The sequence below is a fragment of the Triturus cristatus genome, chromosome 6 (assembly GCF_964204655.1).
Source record: "Triturus cristatus chromosome 6, aTriCri1.1, whole genome shotgun sequence".
In the NCBI taxonomy this organism is placed as follows: Eukaryota; Metazoa; Chordata; class Amphibia; order Caudata; family Salamandridae; genus Triturus; species Triturus cristatus.
Window position 1 is genome coordinate 811,290,580 of NC_140589.1, and position 23,975 is coordinate 811,314,554.

Below are 23,975 nucleotides of genomic sequence, written 5' to 3' on the forward strand. Positions count from 1 at the left end.
ATGAGGGAACTCATTGTGCTTTAACGGGGCAGTTCTCGCACCCGTCAAAAACCCAGAATTGTGCGGGTGGTACCTCCGCACGATTTGTAATGAGAGCCTGCTTGAGCTACTTGCATCGCGAGGAACTGCTGTACATGTATTGTGTCTTTTAAAATGATTTTGGTATTCATGGGTAAGCCAAGAGTTACCTTCATCATAAAATGAAATTACACATGGTAAAAATAAAAAAAAATTCTTCTTACACTAATCTCCTGAAAAAGGTTGTAAACAAAAAGGGTAAAAATTGAAAACTTAATTTCACTAATTAAAAACGTAAATTGTTTTTCCCTTCTTACACTCAGGAACAAACATTGCTGCGTGGAAGGCTCCTCTACAGTGCGTGTACAACATGTTATGCTGTCGCCACTATCACTTCATGCCAGCACCGCTGTTGGGCAGGGTTCCCTGATAAAAATAGCAGTTAGTCTGTTTGCTTGTCAGTGCCAGTTGTTGATGAAGGCAGAGCACCAGGGTACAGCTGTTGTTTCCTGACCATCCATTACAGTAAACGCAGAAGCACGTTTTCATCCGCGAGCATGGCAAACGAAACTCACCAGACAATATTTGTCGCCTTCCCTTTGCTGATGTTGATAAATTGGGGTTGTACTCTGGTGTGTGCCGTGTGATCGACATGCCTCGATGAATCCCAACTGCCTGCTCTCTCATGTGAGCCCAGCACTCAGACATGTGGACGACATGAAGGCTCCAGGAATAGACAAGAGGCAAAGTCAGATATAACTGCATTATAAATGTCATACATCAGCTATGTTAGATGGTACTATATCATAATTGGTATTAGCTGTTTATGGCCTTTGATATATAGATTTATTATGTAGTTTTGTGGAAAAGTAGAATGCTCACCAATTGAAAATACACCCACTGCACAGTGAAATAACTTAACCGGTCTGTTGTATCTTTTCACAGACTGTTAACTTTATTGCAGTGAGAAGGGTTTAGTGGCCATAAATCTTAATTGAGTTGGAAAGTTTTCATAGAGTTTGGTGCAAAGCAAACACACATGTTAAGCGAAGTTTAGGTCTGTCCTCATTTCGACTAGTGGGAATCCTAGTGAAGTTTGTAAAGTGGCAGGTTTTGTTCACTTTTTAAGCCTTTAGAGAAGCAGAAATATTTTTCAGCTCTGTAGGGCTGAAGAGATAGTCGTATATGACTAACATGATCTGAGCAATACATGCTTCTGAAATCCGAACTGTGAGAGGTAACTCTTGACTTGTGACTCTAGAAGTTTGTAAGAAAAGGAAGGAGCGAAATTAGACGTAAATTACTGAGCAAAAATGTAATTTGGATTACTACTCAAAGCATGGAAGATTATACCCAGGACCTCCCGCTGTTTTTTGTGGACACAATTGCCAGCAATAAACCCAGCACTTTCAGTTTAGGGGAAGGGGTATCACCTCTCCATATGACACTCGGAAGGAGTTTATATACTGGTTAGGGGGACTGAAAAAATTCCATTTGTTTAATATTTCACTTCCTTCTGTGTCTGTGTTTTGTGTTCCCTCCTAAGAAGATTGTGGATCATGTTCCTAGACCTCAGTATGAGAGGAGGAAGTCCTGTCTGTGGGTTAAATGCCCAGCTGCAACTCTTTGTATGTCTGACCTGTTCAAGCAGCCTTTGTCTCGGCAGATTGCAAAGACCTTATTGCAAAATGCCCCCCTCACAGAATGGACCATTCAATATATGATGTGGTCAGTACTCTTAAGAATGTACACTCAGATGGGACTGCATGTCAGTCAGAGAATGTAACCTTATTCCCTGGCATAGCCACTTGCTCAGCATAATAGACCACCAGTGATACCCTCATAGTTACCAAGACCTAGACATTGACCCCTTTAGCCCCGTAACCTCTGTCCTAGTGTTACCGTTGCTGCTGCAGCTGTGGACAGTCCTGTATCAGTGCGAATAGGAGCTAACTTTCCTTCCATGTATAAATATAAAGGGAAAGTCTTCCTGGGTTCCCGGGCGTCTTTTGCGCTCTGTGAACCATCCTATGGTTTATGCCTCCGATGCCTTTAAATTTGCATCCGTTCTGATATATTTTGATTCGATTAAAACCTTGTTTGAAAGTCAAATCTGATCCTATTCTCTGTCATGAACTACTAGACATTAAACAAGGGCCAAGACAATTGGTGGTATACGTTGCCCGATTTAACAATCCGATAGCTGAGACCTGTGGTAGGAAGATGTTAAAATAATATTTTAAAGGAGGATGTGGGATAAGGTGAAAGATGTTATATCCAGACACCTAAATCTGCCGAAGCTATAGCAGGCCTTATATCCATACGCCTTGAGATCGAACAACATCAAGAAAAAAGACGAGGGGAAGCAGTTAGAACTCAACCTCGTTCATGCATTTTCTTCACCAACACCGTCAGAAACTGGGCAAGTGTTGCAGGGATTATGCTCAAGAACAGAACTATGCTTGTGACCAAAGAACATCAACATGTAGGGACTGAGTCACTATACTACCTCAGTATCCATGAGCCAGAGACCGACTAGTTGTAGTGCCTCATTTTTCCTCCTAACCTTTCCAGAGAAACAAGTGAGTTGGCACCCCAGAACACAACAGTATTGATCATCTCTGGGATCGTGGTAACAGGACACACCCTTTCACTCTCTGACTCGTACTTGTCCAAAATAAGATAAGCCAGAACCACGAAGGAAGTTTAAAATATTTATTTAAATTATTGTGCTCTAAGATGCAGTATTTGCACCACAATTAACAACAAAAGGATAGCAAAAATATCGCTAGCATGGTTAACAAACCAAATACCATAAAAAGCCCTGTCATGTTATAAAACAGATTAGCTATACCCCCCCTTTTCTACTGAAGCAAAATGATTATATATCACAAATCTCTGGGAATAGCGGTGGACCCCGCACCTTAGCATTCATAGAAGGACATTCAACATCTCAGCTGACATGGTAATCTTGCCTTAGGACCTTCGCTCAGTGTCTGTGTTTTGAACTCCTGTCCTCAGTTATCTGACAAAACATGTTTTCTCACAAACAGCAGCTGCATTCTCATGTTATGTCTAGGTGCTAGTGTCTGACAGAGAGAATAACAAGGGGCAATGTTTGTCATTAGCTGTGTGAGTGACTGGGACATAACGGAACCACACCTACCCCTTTATCCAACAAGAGTCCACAGCTTTGCACAAAATATCTACTTTCTTATGGTTAATTAAAAACTGCTACCTCATTGGGTAAATGCCCAGTGCAAATTCTGCACTGCATCTTTGTAATGGACCACGATGAATTGTCTCCAGTGACCTTGTGTGTGTTTTGGCAATGTGATTGTTCCTTGTGTGTCTTTATCCAGAAATCTGTGATAACATGAATCCTCCTATATAAAGGACAACGATACTACAAAGAGGTGAATCTCCAACAAACAAGGGTCCTTCTTCTTGACTATATGAAGTAAGTGCTTCTTTGTTTGGTGGAGATGTCCTCATATTCCAAGGCATGAACAACACATCACCGTAATCGGCAGAAAATGTGCTGGAGGGCCTTTTGGTAAGCAGTCCTTCATTCAGGCAAAAGACAGTAAGACCTTTACATACTACTAAGGTGGGCGGGGAACCAAGTCCAAGTATTAGAAGGGGAGGGGGGCCACATGTCTCCCCTCCATGGGCCGATTCTTGCCACATGGACCCCATCCCCAGGGCCTGGACATAATTCAGTGGGGGAAGAGGATCACACAGCCCCTCTCCCTGGGCTGATTTCGGCCCAGGAACCCCATCCCCTTGCCCAACCATAATTGAATGGAGGCGGGGGGCCATGCGGCCCCCTCCTCGGACTAATTTTGACCCAGGGACTCCATTCCCCGGTCCCAGCCTTGTTATGCTGGGTGCCCTGGAGCCTACTCAGGGCACCCAATCTGACCTGTTGGGGACCGCGTTGGGAGCCTGAATGCCCCTGTGGTCCCTGCCAGCGCCGCGCCTCCAGTAGGAACCAGCATTGCTCCTTCACACAGGGAGCTACTAAACATGCAGCTCCATCTGTGTGTGAGCAATCCTTTCGTCTGTTACCCTGCCCGCATGACGGCTACAACAGCTGCAAACATCAGTCCTCTACTCTCCCCTAAAAGCAAAATAGAACCTAAGAGTAATAAAGAAAAACAAAAGTATACACTAATAGGAGAGATAGACACTTGGGCCTCAGTTACCTCATAGTGTAAGACACTTGAAAATTTGCCAGCAACCATGCACCTGCCCTAAAAACAAGAAGTGTCATCATGGCCGAGAGAGAGTCCAAACCAACGCATAAGAAACCTAAAGCTGATCTGCCTAATCCGGATTCCCCAATCAAAAGGAAAACAGACATCAAAGCAACAATGGACATAATACTGATGAAGCTGGCCGAGGTTCACCCTTACCAAAATCAACAAAATCTAACACGGATGCTACACAAAATTGCATTGCAGCAATCAAATTGGACATAACAAGGATAAATTCCAGATTTGCCGTAGCGGAAGACAGGCTCAGCACCATGGAAGACACCCAAACGAACGCAAAAAAAGATATCACTCAAATTAAGTCCAACTCAGAAAGCCTACAAAGACAAATATCAGAATTAGAGGATCGCAATAGAAAGTGAAATCTTTGCAAGTTTAGTGTTCCAGAAGGGGCAGATGGTGTCACCGGCTCATGCACAAAGTGTTTAGAAACATGGCTTCCTAAGGCAACAGGAATTTGTTTCACTAAAGATCTGGAGATAGAAAGGGCACACAGAGTTCCTACCTTCAAACCCTCCTGATCAGAAAAGCCCACACCAATTATGTGCAAACCTTTGAGATATCAGCATGTTTCATTGATTTTTGGCTACATGAGGAAGTACAAACCCATCGACTGGAACAGCAATAAAAATATACATATCACAAGACTTCTCAAAAGTACTAGAAAGGGCTTTATTTCTTTACATCAAAGATTGTGCAACAAAAACATCATGTTCTCCTTCACTGGCCTAGCAAACTCAAACAGCTTTTTTATTCAAGCAAGGCACTCACTGGCTAACCTGGAGGGCGAACTACTCACTAGTTTGGCCAGATCTTGAAAAGCCTATCATTCCCTGTGGGAGTCTTATTTCATTCATCTCGATGGGGAAAGTTACCCTGCCGCACTCAAAATACATCAAAACGGGGGGCGTGGCTTGGCACCAACAGCGATGACTGCCTAATCGAAGAGCTCCGCTGGAGCCGAGGCCCTAATCCCCTCCATTCTCCGTCCAAAATCCGGCAGCACGAGATCCAAAGCATGCTGGAGGAGGCAGGCGAGACCAAATAGCCGCAGAATTGCCGAACAACCGTGGAAGCACCCCGGGAGTGAAGAGGGCCGGGCGCGGACGGTGACCGGCAGGAGCGTGGGATTGTGGCTCCTTCTCGCGACTGGTGAGCCTCTCCCTGTGCGTACACCCCAGGGCCCGGTGCTCCCTTTCGCGGGTGGGGCATGGCGGACGAGGCGGCGGCATAGCGGCAAGAAGAACGGCGCGCAGTCGGCGAGCTGCACCGGCCCACTGTTACGCGCCCCCTGCGTTGTGGGGGAGTTCTGGACATCACTGTTGGGGGCCCTTCCCTCCCCCCCAAGGAAAAAAAAAAAACATGAGTGGACTGGCTGGGCACCTGCCTGCGCCACAGAAGGCTGATCAAAGGGCGACATCGTCTGTGGGGGAGGGGCTGTGGACCTCGCGACTCAGGTTCCTACTGCTGTTGGCGCGGGGTGAGGAAGACAGCGCTGGGTCTCCACTACTCACGTGGCATAACTACATTGGAGGAGGCCCTTCGCACGCTGCACCGGCACTATAGCCGGGAAGTGATAGCTCGCGGCGAAGCAAATGGCCGGATGTGCGGGATGCCCACATACCAAGTAGACAGAGAGCTCCGTCACCCGCCTGCGGTGGAGACAGTACAGCCAGAGGTGACAACGGGCAGAATTGCTGGAGCACACCACATTGAATACATGAGCCGCGTATGGAGCGGCCGGGTGCAAAGGGGGCCGCTCCCTTCACCGGACTGAGGGACAACGAGTCAACGGATCACTACCTGCCACGGTGAGTCTTCGTCAGTACCCGGGGGCACAGTAGGCGCCGAAGGGAATGCTTGGCTCCAGACACTCCTAACCGGGTCAACAGACAGTAATATTACCTGTGCCCTACATCAAGATACCCCTGGAAATCGCGGGGTGAACCGCTCTTCCGACCACACGTCCTAAGTCGGAAACTGCAGACGGCGGGGTCCGGTAGACGCGACCACACATCCTAAGTCGGAAACTGCGGACGGCGGGGTCCGGTAGACGCGACCAAGGTGGTCTATAGTCACCTGAGAAGGGAACAACGCCTTGGGAGGAAAGGCACCCTCTAGAGGGGTGCGAACACAGTCGGCGGAACACCATTATGAAGCCCAAGAGTTCCAAAACAGTGCAATCTAATAAATTGGACAAATATGCTGTCCCAAAGTCGGCATCGCAGGACGAAGGGGCGCAGGGGGACCAACCGGGTGAGAACGACCGTCTCTCCAATCCATAATGGCTGCTATCAAGGGACTGGGAACCCCCCTCGAAACAAAAATGGACAAAATGTCCATCTAAATTAACTTGATGAGAGCCGATATGAGCAAAACAGCGGAAAAAGTTAAAGCGAACGAGACCAGCGTAGTGGAACTCCAGACAACTACCAAAAAACTCGAAGAGCGAATCAATGCCCTGACTCACCAACACCGTCAAATGGCCCTGAAGCTCGAGGATCAGGAAGGGCGTGCCCGCCGAAGTAATATTAAAGTGGTTGGGGTCCCAGAGGGCTTGGAAGGGCCGAGCGTTGACCTCTTTCTTGAAGACCTAATCCTAAACCACCTCAAACCAAAACGTCTCTCCTCGCTCTTCACTATCGAGAGGGCACACCGGGCACCGATCCCCAAGCCCAAGCCGGGTGCGGCCCCCAGGACTATTATTGCAAAGATCCTCAATTATAGAGACCGCTCCACGATATTTCAGGCAGCACGGGTCCAGGGAGACCTACACTACGACAACGCTACAATCTGTTTTTTCCCAGACTTCACACTCAAAGTCCAGCAGGAACGACGCTCCTTCGAAGGGGTGAAAGTGGTTCTCCGGCAACGTGGACTCAAATATATGATGTTCTTCCCAGCGAAGCTCAAAGTAATAGCGGACGGAAAGTCTCTCTCCTTCGCCACTCCACTGGAAGTAAAGGACTGGCTGGATGGAAAAGTGGAACAGAAGAGGACGTCTGGGGCTAGGGAAGACTGGAGGGAACCTCACATCCGCGGATCGGAATCGACGGGTGAACGGTCCGACACAGAAAGGCGCAGCATGTGCTCCTGGAAATCAAGGTCAAGCAGTCCGGGATTGCCTGTAACGCAAAGAGACTGATGGAGCCTGGGTTCCGAAGCTGGAACCGGGGGACAGTGCCTTCAAACCGTAATGTATAAATTGCTTTATTGAGAAATGTGGGGTGGGCGGCCAGTGGGACCCGGTTGAACTGAAAGGCGGCTCCTTCCGGAGCTGCAGTGACTCCTTGCGGTGCTGGGAATACACCTGAATGATAAACCGACTCTGTATCGTTAAATGTAATGTGAGAACGTGGCATTCCAGGGAGGGGTAACACAATTGCATCGTATGGAGCAGCCACTATCCTGGGATCTAAAAAACCTGGTGAAACTTTGTGCAGTAAGGGGGGGAACCTCAGGCGGCCGGAGTTGGCTCTAGCCCACTACCCCACGTCACTGTTGACTAGTTACTAGAGCAATAGGCACTCTGCTAGTTGGGGATGTGGGCAGTTTCAAACCTACGTGGCAGGGTAGCAGGGAGGGGGGGTGGGAGCAGGGGAGGACAAAAGGTTACAGGTTTTAAAAAAGTTTCTTTGTTGGTTGTGGGGGGAAGGTACGGGGTGTTCCATGGTGGTCATGCAACTTACAATATTTAGCGAGTGGGTTGTGTCACAGGCGTTGTGGGTTGTTCAGAAAAGTCCATTGTCGTAATTGGTATGCATTGGGATAAAAGTCTGAAACTCATGAGTTGGAACATCAACGGGTTGGGTGACAAAATAAAAAGGAGTATAGTGCTACAACAGCTTAAGAGACACTTGCCGGATGCAGCACTGCTCCAGGAGACACACCTAATTGGAAACTCCTGTAAAGCACTTAATAGATGGGGTTCAACAATGGTGGCACACGCCGGCTTCACATCAGGGTCCCGAGGGGTAGGTATCCTTCTCAGGCGTACCCTTCCCTTCAATATACAACACACTTCGGCTGACCCACTAGGACGCTTTGTGGCGGTCTCGGGGAGGTGGGAGGGACGCACGCTCACACTAGTAGCGGTTTACATCCCACCAGGTCTCCAAACGCAATCCTATAAGGATCTTGGTACGCTTCTGCTCTCCCTGCCAGAGGGGCACCTTGTGATTGGAGGAGATTTTAATTTGGTCGTCTCCGGATTGATGGACAGACACCCACCGCGAGACGTCGGTGCGGGGCAACACTGGCTCCCCAATTTTCTTGAGGCGTTTGGCCTCACTGACCTTTGGAGGCGGCGGCACCCCAATCTGCAGGAATACACGTTCTTTTCGGGATCACACCATACCCTCTCGAAGATCGACTACGTCCTCGCGCCCCTTCAATATGACGTAACCACGCGGGAAATTAAACACCTAGCGCGGGGTATCTCGGATCTCTTCCCTATATGGGTCCACCTTACCATAGGAGAGAAGAGGGTGGGCTGTACCTAAATGACAACGATACCAAAGCCACTCTTGTACGAGCCATTGACCAATACTTCTTAGACAACGAAGGTACAGTGGACTCCCCCACCACTCTGTGGGAAGCGTTTAAAATGGTACTAAGAGGGCATGCCCTCTCAGCTATAGCGGGAGTGCGCAAAGAAAAAGGAAAGCAACTGGTTAATATTACAAAGCAATTGCAACTTACGCTGCGAAAGCCCTCGCGAGAGACAGAGACGGACGGCTATACGACCAGGGTGACAAAGCGGGCAAAATGATAGCCTGGTTGGATAAAAAAGAGAGGGCGCAAAGAGCAGTATCGGAGCTAAAAAGCAGTACGGGTGGGGTTCTCACCGAACCACATGAGAGCCAGAGAGTTCGCGGCGCACTTCAAGCGGGTGTACCAGAGAGGTTCAGGACTCTCTGAAGAAGACTCTTCTAACTTATTAGCAGATATCCGACCACCTGTCCTCTCTGACCCTGATCGAGAAGCATTAGAGAACACGCTCACAAACTACGAGTTGGCCACGGCGATAAGAGACCTCCGCCCGGGCAAGGCACTGGGCCCCAATGGCCTACCCATTGAACTATACAAGCTTAAACCAGACAGAGTGGTGCCCTACCTTAAAAGTATATATGAGGACAGTAGAAAACTGGGGCAACTGCCAAGAGACCAACGTATCGCCACGCTCGTATAGACCGATTTCTCTGTTAAACGCAGAACCCAAGATACTCGCCAAGCTCTTAGCTGATAGACTTCGGCCAATAATAGCTAAGCTGGTACATCCGGACCAATCGGGCTTTATGCCGCATCGAAATACGGCCCTTAACCTGCGGTATCTCCACAGGGTGCTGGGGCGCTGCTCCAGTATCCAGGAAGATGCGATAGTGGTCTCCTTGGACGCAACTATGGCGTTCGACAGCTTGGAGTGGGCATACCTCATGGCGGTTCTTCGGCCCTAATTTTGTAGGGTGGGTGCAGCTTCTATATGCGGAACCCTTGGCCCAAGTGGTAGTTAACAATAACATTTCGGACGTATTCACACTCGGAAGGGGGGCAAGACAGGGTTGTCCACTCTCGCCACTTCTATTCGCATTCTCCCTAGAACCACTTGTAGCCTGGATACGAAGGGATGCTTCTATCTGGGGACTCAGATGGGCAGAGGGATGGGAGGACCGGATTTCCTTATATGCCGATGACATTCTTCTTTATCTGGCTTCCCCTTCACGATCACTGAGGGTGGTGGTAGATATCTTTACCAGCTTTGGAATGAACTCTGGCTATAAAATTAACTGGAGCAAGTCGTTGATATATGTCCTCCATGGGGATCCCCCCTCCCTGCCAAATGACTGTTCAATTCAGATAGCTACAGAAGGATTCAAATACCTTGGTGTCTTTGTCACCACAGATGCCAGGCCCTGATACGAGCAGAACCTCCTCCCACCCCTGCAGAGGCTCAGACGGGACACTAGCACGTGGAAAACACCCCCCCTTCGCTCCTTGGACGGGCAGCGCTTTTTAAAATGATGGCACTGCCCCGCTTTCTATACGCCCTCCAAAACTACCCGGACCCAGTCCCACACGCATTTCTCAAAGACGTTGAAGCTCTACAAAGGGACCTATTATGGGACGGGAAACCGCGCATAGCACTCCAAAAGTTAACTCTTGGATGGTACGACGGGGGTATTGCCCTTCCTGACATCAAAAAAGTACTATTGGGCAGCACACCTGTCTGCCATAAACCAATGTATGTACGGAAACGGGGACGACCCAGCCTATTGTATGGACAGGTGGCTGCTCCCGGGTGGAGATTTTACGAGAGCGCTCTACTCTAGGCCGGCTAAGTTTCCTCTTACAAGACCTACCAGACACTCGGTGCAACTATGGCATGTGGTCAGCCGTAACCTGGGATGGGCCAACAGTCTCACGCTCGCAACTCCACTCTGGGACTCTGAACAGCTGGGCACATTAGGGCGGACTAAAGGATTCGACAAGTGGGATCTCATAGGTATCTCTCATATAAGGGACCTTTGGGGGCAGAATGGGGTGGTGTCCTTCACTTCACTACAACAGACGCACGAGATGGCTGACTCTGAATATTTTAGATACGCACAAGTCAGACACTCCCTTCAGGCAAATATTCCAGCTGGGACGTCACTCCCAGAATCCTCCCCTCTTGAGGATAGGTTGCTTGATGGACACCTGCCAGAAAGAAGCATATCCCTTACATACAAAAAACATATTCATCACACTCCAGACCCTTTACTAGCACTTAGGGAGAAATGGAGGAGGGACGGTTTGGAAATAGATGATGAGGAATGGCAAGAAGCACTCTCCTCCCCTAGAGAAGTCACCATTTCGGCGAAACTGAGACTGATTCAGCTAAAAATTCTACACAGGGTTTACCTCTCGGGACGGCAACTAGTGCTAATGGGAAGAAGTGAAGATGGGATGTGTAGAAGGCAGTGTGGTCTGGAGGGTACCTTCCTGCACACACTCTGGGAGTGTCCGCTGATTTAAAACTACTGGAAAAAAGTCCTTGAGTGCATGAGTGTGGTCTGGGGGGTTACTCTTCAGCTTGAGGTTAAAAGATGTCTCTTGAATATCTGGGAGCCCACAGATTTGAATGTAAAAGGCAGGCTCTGGGTGACACTTGGACAGATGGTCACCAAGCAAAATGTAGCTCGACTTTGGGGGGCTGCAGCGCCACCGACAGTCAAAGCCTGGAAAGAGGACATGGATTGGTGTATGACACGGGAGAAAACAGTTTATGTGGCCCGTGGTTGCCCTCGGAAATGGATAGCACTCTGGACTAAATGGAATGTGTATTGTGGAGGTGTGTGTGAACCCCCTATTGTTCCTTCCCTTGACGAACAATTCATGATCTGCAACCAATTACATGTGACATTGTAGTAAAGTACGATAGCATGATACGCAATACCACCGCTTGTAAATGACACTGTACCCTGTAATGTGAAAATGATCACTCGTATAACATGACCTTTCTTTTTGATGTTCAATAAAAAGAATTATAAAAAAAAAATGCAAAAATCCATCAAATCAACACGAAAGAGGCCATACTAAAAATTGACTCTCTTCTAGAAAATAAAATACGTATATCTAAGTTAGCCTCCATATGGAATAACCCTTAGATCCAATTGGATGGTTTGCCAATCCAAAGGGAAGAGTGGGCCTCACAAATAATTTTCACCATTAACTAATTAGGTCCAAACAAACTCCCACTCTCATTTGCGAACTTACAACACACATATTTTCTACCTAAATTTGGATTTCCATAACTTTCTGAAACTCAAAGCCTGCTTCGGGACACTAACTTTCACTGATAAAATGCCATTGTTACCACACTTCGCTGGTAAACTAATCCAAGTGGGGGCATGAGGTCTCCAGAATATATAAATATTCAAGCCCAACATCCCCTAAACCCATGAAAAGCATTCAGGAAAAATGGACTAGGGACGGCCTGACACTTGAGAACACTAAGCAATGGACTAAAATTCTGAACTGCCCCTTTCTGCACAAGACTACCCCAGTTCTGGCTCAAACTAAATTTATGGTGAGAGATGGAACCTTTGGAACTCCTTCCTGCCTACATAAACTAAGATTTAGGGAAACACTCACATGTTGGAACTGTAACCAAGGGATTGGCAACCTCTCACATATGTTCTTCCACTGCCCATCCCTAAGAACATACTGGGGCGATATATTCAAAATTATTCAGCTCACTTTTTCTAATTCATCCCCGTAGGGAATTCAAATTCATGCTTCCAGGCCTCTTAGACTCAAATCTAAATAACGAGGGAGATAGATATTTTCTGCATCTTGTACTCACACTAGAGTGCAAACTCATCCTTAACAACTGGAAACAACACGGCTACTATTACATCAAAAGCCTGTAGAGACTTGATTTCTTTCATTAGGGGTGCCGATAACATTTCACTTCAGACTACACCCTGGAATGCGAAATCAAGAGCAATTTCGTCCACACTATTCAACTATTCACAAAACCCCATAAACGATGCACTCTTTGACCTTAATCCGCACATTAGAGAGCTCACGATAACATTTGTAGTAGTAAAATAAACACAATTTACAACACAACTATAGTACCCAGTTTCCAACCTGTCTACTTTAGGCTGCAGCTATGACCCATCACTGTTCTCTTATCACGAATTCACTTAGCGACAAGCACCCATGGGCGGTCAATTATATTATAGTAATCTTAAATTCCTGCTTATCTATTTATTTATATCAATTATGTTGTATTATGTCATGTTTATTTGTATTTTTATGGATCTCTTTCAATAACACATATGATGATATACAAAAACGCACTTGACTGCAAGGACCAATTGACCATTACAATTCATATGTACCATTTGTATGGAACGGTCACAACAAATCGCAATGAATTTTTGTATCCCACCGCACTCTCACCGCCAGACTCCACAACGCCCGCAATACAGGGAACTGCTCTCGACTGGATCCGCTCATTCCTCACCAGCCGAACCCAAAGAATCAGACTCCCGCCCTTCCTCTCCGTACCCACAAAGATCAGCTGTGGAGTACCCCAAGTCTCATCGCTCAGCCCCACACTCTCCAACATCTACATGGCCCCCCTCGCTCCCATCGTCAGACAGCATGGACTCAGGATAGTATCCTAGGCTGATGACATCCAGCTCATCCTCTCCTTCACTAAGGAACCTGACACCACCAGACTCAGCTTCCAGGAAGGAATGAAAGACGTTGCATCCTGGATGAGCAGCAGCTGCCTGAAGCTCAGCTCGGAGAAGACAGAAGTCCTCGGATCTACCCCTAGTGGCTCACCGCCCTCGGCAACCCCCCCACACCCACGGACCATGCACTCAACCTTAGCATCATACTCGACTCCTCCCTCATCATGACCCGATCAACGCCGTCTACTCCACATGCTTCAACACCCTCTGTATCCTCCCCAAGACCTTCAAATGGATCCCCTTGAATCCAGAAAGACCGTCACCCACGCACTCATAACCAGCAGACTGGACTACGGAATCAACAAATTCCTGCTCTGAAAACTCTAGACCATCCAGCACACCGTTGTCAGACTCGTCCTCAGCATCCCACAACAAGACTACATCACCCAGCACCTACGAGACCTCCACTGGCTCCCCATCGAGAAGTGAGTAACCTTCAAGCTACTCACGCCTACAAATCCCTCCACAACACCGGACCCCAAAACCTCACCGACCTCGCCGTTGCCGAAACCCCTCGCATCCACAGATCCAAAACGGGTGGAAGAGCCTACTCCTACATCGCGGCAGAAACCTGTAACGAACACCCACTCAGCATCAGAAGTTCCCCCATTCTGCAAGCTTTCAGGAAGAACCTCAAGACCTGGCTCTTTGGGTGAGACAGAGCTGCATGGTTTCCCCCTCCCAGCGCCTTGAGACCCTCACGGGTGAGTAGCGTGCTTCACAATTCCCTGATTGATTGATTGATTGATTGATTGATTGATTGATTGAATGATGCATTTTCACCTTACTACCTTTTTACCTTTAGTGTTCTGCAATAAAATCTAATAAAGATTTTTGAAGTCCAACTATAAATCAGAACTTGTCTATACCCTTAATTTATCAATGCTAACCAAATATTTCATTTTTATGATTCAAAGATGCACTCGCAATAACAGAAAAATCAATAATTGTATTTCTAATTTCACTGCTTTTCAAATTTCTATTTCAGGACTCAATTATACAACTAAGGCTATTATTTTCCATCATGGCAAGACTGCTGCATCAGGGCATAATACTATATACTTAAAGAACAACACAAGCTGGACGCAAATGGCAGTCCCGGGCATGCAAATCAGTAGTGGTAGGTCCTTCTGCCACTGCATCCAGGCAGCACTTTGGGCCCTGAGGTTCTGCTGTTGGAATCCTGGTGCTTCCCACATCTTTAAATGGAACGTGAGATCCATGGGAATGGAGAGAAGTCCTGCTCCTCCAAATTTTAAATAAGGCCCTTAATCCGCTCAGAAATTAAAATGCTCACCTTTTAAAAACCTTCAATTTCCCAATAGTCGCTGATCCAGAAAGGAAAGTGCTTTGACACAATCCATCAATGCAAGCTCAGATTGTGATGGGGTATCGGTAATTGAAAAAAAGGAGACCTTTTGCCATTTTTGGAGACTTTCCTCCTACTCAGAAGCTTCTAATTTGACCAATTTCAGGCAGGAAAATGACTCTAAACACACTTTTAGTTGAAAAATGTGATAATTCACATCCAACAGTAATTTACATTCAAAAGATCAAACATTAAAAAATCACCATTACTGACCATGTGGAGAAAGTTCGACTGGTCCGGAGTCATCGTTTTTCACCAGAAAATGGATTTTTTGGGACTGTACAAAAAATTATTCAAAATGTCATTTGGATTGTGCTTTGTGTTGAATAACCATTTTTTAAAGCCTCACAGTGACCAAAATTGCCATTTTTACAGCCTTTCCCTTCTACTCAGAAGCTTCTATTTTGACCTATTTAGGCAGGAAAATGACTACAAACACACCTATTTTGCTTTCAAAAGTGATAATTCACATGCAATAGTAATCTACAGTCAAAAGAATAGACATAAAAAAATCACCATTACTGGAGGTTTGCTGTATAGAGCTTTATTATCTGGCTCCTCAATTACAGCACGCAGTACATTGGCTGGATGAGGGGGACAACTGGGAAAAACGTTTGTTGGAGGGTACCCATGGCAAGATATCCCTGCCAGAGATCCTGATGTTGAAAGCGAGTGTTCCTAGCTATGTGGAATATAGTGTTGAACAGGTGTGCCGGAGATGGTTTGGCGGATGCTGCAACGAGCTACATATGCACTGTACCTGTGCATCTGGACTCTGAGCCCCTTTATAAACATTGCACAGCTGATGTCGGTGGAATGCTGGTGGGCTACAGGTTGTGAATCTTTGTGGAAATTATATCCCAATGACAGGTGTGTTACATTAGGAGTTGAAATGACTGCTTGTCACATGGGACTGGGGAAGATTTTACAATGTTGATATAATAGCAGCCATCGCGAGGGTACTTTGGCCAATGTTCGATGAGATGCCCCAGGAGTCCCAGATGCTGGTGGCTTTATTCAATTTGGCTGGTGCGAAGCAGCTGGTTTCACACGTATACAGGGCCCTGCGAGAGGACTTTCTGACATCCACCATGGCAGTGCACGATAGATTGAATGCTGCCCTGGGAGAACCCTTAACAGACTCGGAATGGGGGGTTATTCATGAGGAGGTGAGGTGGACTTCTACTAATGCCCATTTCAAACTAATTCAGTATAACTTTGTGCACCAGGTGTATTTATCACCGAAGTTGCTTCACACTAGTTACCATGGGCGGACGTCCTCCTGTCCTTGCTGTTTCATAGCTGGTGCAGATGTTTGCACATGGTGTGGGGTTGCCCTGCAGTGGAGAATTATTGCTGGGCAGTGGTAACTAGACTGGAGTGGGCCATGGGTTGGACAATCAGCAATGATATAAAGAGTGCCTACTGGGTCTGGTCCCAATACGTAAAAAAAGAAGAAGCTTAGCCGAAGTTTCCTACTGCTGGGTAGGCCTGGGCGAAGCACTACGCTACGCTCGCGTAGTTTGCGAAGTTCGCGCTACTTCGCGCTACGCGAACTGCACGTAGCACAGTGCGAACACGCGTAGCGTAGTGTTGCGTAGTGCTGCGGTCATTTTTTGCTTGCTCGCGGTCCTCAACGTCAAGTTGGCGACCGCGAGCAAGCAAAATGACATCCTGGCGAGACTTTTTCCTTGTTCGCGATCGCGAGCATGGAAAATAAACCTCCCGGCGAGATTCCCAACGCGAGAAGGTCAGGTTTCTCATTGCGAGGGGTCGCGTATGCTCGCGACCGCTCGCGATGAGAAACTACCAGTTCGCGTTGAGAAAGCTGCAGCTCGAGTAAAAATCTACTCGAGCAGCAGAAAACTACAGCTCGCACTGTGCAAGATGCCATTTTCAATGATTGCACAGTGCCGGTTGCTTGTCCGCACTGTGCAATCATTGAAAACAACATCTTGCACAGTGCGAACATGTTACTTCGCAGTTCGCGAAGTGCTACGCGTAGCTCGCGTAGTGCGAACTTCACTTTGCGTAGCTTCGCGAAGTGCTACTTCGCGAACTACGCCCACCCTTACTGCTGGGGATAGTGTGGATAGTGCTTGCCAAATGCAGTATTGCCATTAGGTGGGTCCCGCCAGGCCCTCAGACTTGCTGAGGGATATGGCAGAGTGGGCTGTGGCAAAAGAATGACACATTCGAAGACACGCAAGAACAATAAACTGGCTAATGATATGTTGGTGTGGGCGGCGAAGCTGGCAGAGTTTCTTGTGCCTCCATGAGGGGTACATTGGCATGCAATGCCTCCGTGAGGGGTAAATTGGCAGGGGTAGATAAAAATATGAGTGAAGTAGCTGGACTGGGGTCCAGTGGAATGGGATAGAATGGTTCTGTGGAGTGAGGTGTCGGACTGTCTGAAGGTTTTGGACAGTATTGCACGTGCATGCGCACCTCTCAATCTTTAGATAAAGTTACTGATTTCTTGTCCTTACTAATGATACAGTAGAGCAAAGGAGGGTGGTGGTAGAGGGGTGGGGGAAATACATGGGTTGTTTGGCCTGTATGTGATCACAATGTAACTAATGTTGAAAATCGGAGTTCAAGATTGTGATAGATGCCAATAAAAATGTATACTATTAAAAATAAATGTTGATGGGACCATAGTTAGTAAAGTAAATGTTGGCTTGAAGCTGCCAATGTCCCAGATCCATAACTTCTGAAAATGAAACTAGGGGTCAAGCCAACAGCTTCCCTTCATGAGGCTCTCTCCTGAGCCTGACCTTCGATTGTGCATACCTTTTTATGCTGCAAGTGGTTACTATCTATTTGTCTTGCATTTTGTTGGGTTGTCTTCTCCGGACTAGGAGCCATCAACTGTTGGTGAGACCTTAACATGTGAGACGTTGAAGGCAGTAGATATACTCGGATAGCAATGAGAAGTTTGTGGCTTCTTAGACTCCTCGTTCCTGGCGCTGTCCCCCCCGCCCCTCACAGGGCTCGAGGTATGACAAGGTACTGTTTCACATACACCTCATCGTACCAATTCCTCAAATGGGTGCTGGAGGTTGTTGTACGAAGACAATAGATGATAATTCTCTGTTTATCTGTTATGTATACATGTTGCAGCTCCTGATATCAGCACCAGAAAGGAAAATCCTGTACAGTGCAAGATGTGGTAATAGGTGAAGGTTGTGAGCTATCTCTGTAGACCACATGCATATTCAAGGAGGTCCTTCTTGTACTGCGGAACCTCTGAACTTTCTTCATAACTTATTGTTGCATGAGTAACTTTTGTACCTGCCAGTTTGCTACTCTTTTCCACCTCTCTCTACCAGCTTGCAGTCACATTTGTTTTTAACCATCAGGGGCCATATTCTGTATTAGGGCGTTCTTTTCCTTGTTTGCGCCTGGCGCACCTTAAAACAGGTGCGCCGGGTGCAAACAGAGAAAGTGCCCCTTATTATACAGAATGTGCTGCTCCCAGGGCAGCTGCGAAGGGATTCCCTCATTTACATGGGGAACGCACCCATGCAAATGAGGGAACGCCCTTTGAAGGTTGCGCTGGCACTTTAAGTGCGACAGCGCTATCGGTATTACAAAATGGGCCGCTCAAGAGTCTACAACCCCTTCTGTAATACCAAAGTACCCCAGGGGCGCGCAAAGCAGGCTCAAACACCTCAGGGCACTTTCATAGTACTGCCCCAGATGAAAGGTAGTTTGCCAAGTTATCCGGCATTGTACTATGGAATATTGAGGCAAGGAATATCATAGTAGACTTATATCATGGTTAGAACATCGACGTCCAAAATAATGGATTGTAAGTGCATATAGATGAAGTATAGATTTACTATTCTTAACTCAACATGTATGGACTTTGAAGATATATATATATATTATATATATGATACATGCATATATATATATATATTTCAAAAACACCACGTCTCCAACAAAGACAACGTGCAGCGCACTCCAAGCTCGTTCCAAAGATTTTTTCTTTATTGATAGTTTTCCGTGAAAAGCTAACACATGCGTTCCGGCACCCTGGCCTTCGTCAGTGTTAGTTAGTTCATTCAAAAGCCACATATAAATAACAAATGTGCTCATTGGACGGAAATGGAAGTAAGCAAAATCGACAGAGGACTTGCCATGTAATTAACAGATAATCGATCGTTACCGTAGCGACCATTTTAGTCTGGTTGGTTGAACTAAAAGATCGTAATATAATCAAAAAAGTAACCAATCAAACCGTGTCAACTTGATATATGAATTATGCAACATATAGAGCCACTAAACATACAGAGTATAAGAAATATATATATATATACACATTGCGGTTTCCCTTAGAGAAATAAATCCATTCAATTGGATGTGTTTCCATGTTAAACTATCTCAATAAATTCATTAAAGATACTGCTATATTGATGGCATTTAGAGATTGGGAATACTCTGCCTAAGGTCAATGCGGCTTAATACATTGACACAGTTCCATACTGGAAATAAATTTTACATGTATAAATTCGTTCAACAAATTCATAAGTGTGGCTGCTGGATTTCATTCTTAAAAAATACAGCCCTCCGGGGGCGTGGCTAGCTGCCGACTGTAATGGCCGCTGCCTGAAGGAGCTCCGGGGGTGAGACCGTTCTCCCCGCCATCCGCCTACTGATCCGCGCCTTGTTGCGAGCCCTCTGTCGGCGCATATCACGAGGCAACGAAGCGGCACCCAGCGACACCGCTCCGGAGTCTCCCCGTGGCCGTTGGCGCTGCCGGCGATCTGAAGGAAGTTCTGGCCTGTCTCCTCGGCCGAAGCCGGGGCCTCGAGTGGTGGGACGCGGCCCGAGTGCTGCGCGTGATCGCCGCGCGGCGGCGCCCCCTCGCCCTGCCATCGGGCGTCCGGGCTGAACTGCTTTGAGCCTGACTGCCCTGGCGATCGCTCGGCTTGCCGAGCGGACTCACAGCGCACCGGAGGCACCGCCGGACTGTTGAGAAGGGGGCGGATCGGCGCTACGGAGCAATGGCCGCGGGGCATCTGCGGCGCCTGGGGTGACCGGACTGCTCGCCTGGAGGTTCCGGGGACTGCAGCGACGATCTGACTGGCTCTCTGACGCGCCCTGTCTGAACAGGCTTCAGCGTGTGTCCCGCCCGTGCGATCCGGATGCGGAGGTGGTGCTGTACGAGACTAGAACGGACCACGCGACGAGGAGACCGGCGGACGGTGGCTTAAGGGCGCGCACGGCTGTTGGAGCCCTGGACTGCTGGTGAGTGGCCTGCTATTGTGCCTTCCGGGGGCAGTCTGGCCCCTGCGACGTACCAGTGCCTGAGAGGTGGCGGTGTGGCCCCGGGCTCCACGTGCAGAGCTTAGACGTCTGATTGTAACCCCTTGAGCTGTGGTGCTGATAGCCCTCTGAAGGGCCTGGTCCCCGGCCCCATCATGAGTGGTAAAGGGAGTAGGGCGCACCAGCACGGGAAACTGGATAAATATGCCTACACTAAAGACTCTCCTAAGGTGACGGACCCAGCAGTTCGCGCAGAGATGGCCCCCGTTACCACCGACCAGCCTAAAGTGACATTGGAGGATATCATGGCCGCCCTGACCAGTGTACAAACGACGGTGGGGTCGATATCCACGGACGTGACGCTCCTCCGGGCTGACTTCCAGAAAATGTCCGCCAGAGTCACGGAGGTTGAACAGGTGACTGCTACTCTGTCAAGAGACTCCAGCTTGTTGCTCTCCAGAGTGTCGCAACTAGAGGCCGAAAACAAACGCATGGTTGAGAGGCTTGAGGACCAGGAAGGGCGCTCCCGCCGAAACAATGTATGCATTACGGGCATTCCGGAGAGCGAAGGGAGCCCAGCCATGGATCTCTACGTGGAGAATCTCATCAAAAATGAACTGCAGCCCAGGGGGCTCTCTGCCTTCTTTTCGGTGGAGCGAGCGCATAGGGTGCCCGGGGGCAGGCCCAAGATTGGGGCCCCCCCGCGACCGGTCCTGGCTCGCATTTTCAATTTTCGCGATCGCGATGTCATTTTGCAGACGGCCCGAGTGGCTCCCCCCTTGCGTATCCAGAACTCATAAGTGTCCTTCTTTCCGGACTATACGGCGGCCGTGTCGGCGCGCCGGAGGAGCTTCCTGGACGTCAAAAAGCAGCTCAGGGCCCGCGAACTTCCTTATTCCATGCTATTCCCGGCCAGGCTGCGAGTGGTGGCGGATGGAAAGACCTGGTTTTTCGAATCACCTGAGGAAGCACATGACTGGCTTGAGGGATGGCGTCAGGTGAAACAATCAAGCCGTTCAGACAGGCGACACCGCCCCCCCCGGAGAGGCGGCAGACCCTACTGGCCGAAATGATGCTCTGGAAGCTGCGGCCCGGCTGCAGCAGGAGGCGTAATCCACTGGCGATAAACTTTGACTCTTTGATGGGTGGTGCGGGGTAGGGGGGATGTCTCCGGGGTGGCAGGGTGCCTGCACACTCCTGATGTGGCTCGGAACACTTACACGTCCAACATGGGGATGTCTCTGGTCTTCCTCGGACCTCCCGCTCCCTACACGCAAGTTAGGTATTGGGGTATGGGATGCAAGCACTCTGCTGAGTTGGGGTGGCGGGCAGTTTGGAGTCCGCATGGCAGGGGGGCAGGGAGGGGGGCGAGGGGAATGGGGGTATTCTTTCGGGTTCGTTTCTTTAGTTTTGTTCTTTTGTTCTGGTTCTATAGGACATGGCCTTCAACCTTACACCACGCACCTGCTCTATACACGACCCGGGTTGCCTTTTACACTATCCGACTCCTGCTTTGTCGCTTCACCCACCCACCGTGAATCTGAACTCGTTTAGTGGGATAGCCCCTGGCACTGACAGGATCCCGGTGCAGCCCCTCTCATTGCTTACCTGGAATGTTCGGGGTTTAGGAGATAAAATCAAGCGAGGCCTGGTCTTGCATAGTATCAAACGATGTGCCCCGGCACTGGTCTTACTTCAGGAAACCCATCTCACAGGCACTGCTACTAAAGCACTGGACCGCTGGGGGTTTAAGATGGTGGTGCACTCTGAGTTCACCTCTGGGTCCCGGGGGGTTGGCATCCTGATGCGCAAACAGTCCCGCCTAATCGTGCTGGGTACACATGCGGATGGGGCCGGGCGCTTCGCCGCTGCCCACATACAATGGGAAGGTCATCTCTACAACGTAGTGTCGGTTTATATCCCTCCCGGGTTGCATGCTGCGGCGCTCCCGGCGCTTAGCGAATTTCTCCTCACCCTGCCAAAGGGGGAGGTATTACTTGGGGGTGACTTTAATGCAGTGATGAATGACTATGTTGACCGGACTCCGCCTCGACCGCACGGCAGTGGCGCGACGCGACTTGCGGGCTTCACGGCAGCGCTAGGGTTCACGGATCTCTGGCGATGGTACCACCCGGAGACGCGCTCGTACACGTTCCACTCCGGGGTCCACGACACTCTCACCCGTATCGACCACTTTCTGGGCTCCCCCGGTTGCCTTCACAACATTGCCAGTATTGACATTAGACCCAGGGGCATCTCTGATCACTCCCCGATCCTCTTGCACTACAATAGTCCTCACCTAATGCGCCGACGCGTATACCCGATACGGCCCAGCTACCTGCGACTCCCGAAGATTGGTAAAACCATCGCACGGGCGTCTGAACTCTTCTTTCACGAAAACGCTGCGTCGGTCGACTCCCCTACGTCTCTTTGGGAGGCGTACAAGACGGTGCTACGGGGCCAGGCAATGGCTGCCATCACAGGTTATAAGAGAACGCAGACGACGGAGCTGCAATCGCTGGAGCATGCGCTCCGGACTGCGGAGGCCCGCCAGGCCGAAACCCCCTCCCGCGAAGCTTCACACGACCTGCGCTTGGCTCAGATGCAGCACAGGGAGCACCTTACAGACCGGGTTAGACAACGACTTGAGGCCTCGCGACACACGGTCTATGATGTGGGCGATAAAACCGGCAGACTATTAGCGTGGCTGGAAAGGCGCGACAGCGGCGCCCGATGGATCGCGCAGCTAGTCACGGCCGAGGGGTCGAAAACGTCAGACACGCGAGACATAGTGCGCGCCCTGGCGGGGCATTTTCGCGACATATATTCCTCCACCTCTTCCATGTCGATGGAGGTGGCACTGACGTATATCAAAGATTTACGGATGCCCAGGCTCTCCCCGGAGGCCAGCGAGTCCCTGGAGGCCGGCCTCACGGTTGAGGAGCTGCAGGTGGCCATTGCCGCGCTGCAGACCGGTAAAGCACCGGGTCCCAACGGTGTCCCGATTGAGCTATATCAACGACTGCCCGAGATGTTGGCCCCACACCTACTGAATATGTACAACCACAGCCTGGAGGTGGGGGAGCTCCCCGTAGATCAACGAACGGCCACCATCGTGGTGATACCGAAGCCGGGTAAGCAGGCGGACCAATGTGCCTCCTATCGCCCCATATCGCTGCTCAATGCCGAGGCCAAGATTCTGGCGAAACTGCTGGCCCTCCGACTCACGCCTCATTTGACTGACATAGTGCACCCGGACCAGGCGGGCTTCATGCCAGGGAGAAGTACCTCACACAATCTACGACGCTTACACAGTGTGCTGGCCCGAGTGGACCGGTTGCAGGAACCGGCTGTCATTCTCTCTCTTGATGCCCGCATGGCGTTTGATTTGGTGGAGTGGCCCTTTCTCTTCGCGGTACTAGCACATCTGGGGTTTGGGCCGAAATTTTGTGCCTGGATCCGACTCCTCTACACCAAGCCGCTGGCTCATGTCGTGGCCAATGGGCATATGTCGGAGGATTTCCCTCTGGGACGGGGTACGCGTCAGGGATGCCCACTCTCGCCGCTGCTTTTCGCCCTCGTACTCGAGCCCCTCGCGACTTGGATACGGTGGGAGCCTATGATACGGGGCCTCCGCTGGTCGCCGAGCTGGGAAGACCGTGTCTCCCTATACGCGGATGACATACTGCTCTACTTAGCTTCCCCTCGGCACTCTATCCTGATGTTGCTTAACATCTGCGAGGTGTTTGGCCGGGCATCCGGCTACACGATAAACTGGTCGAAGTCGGT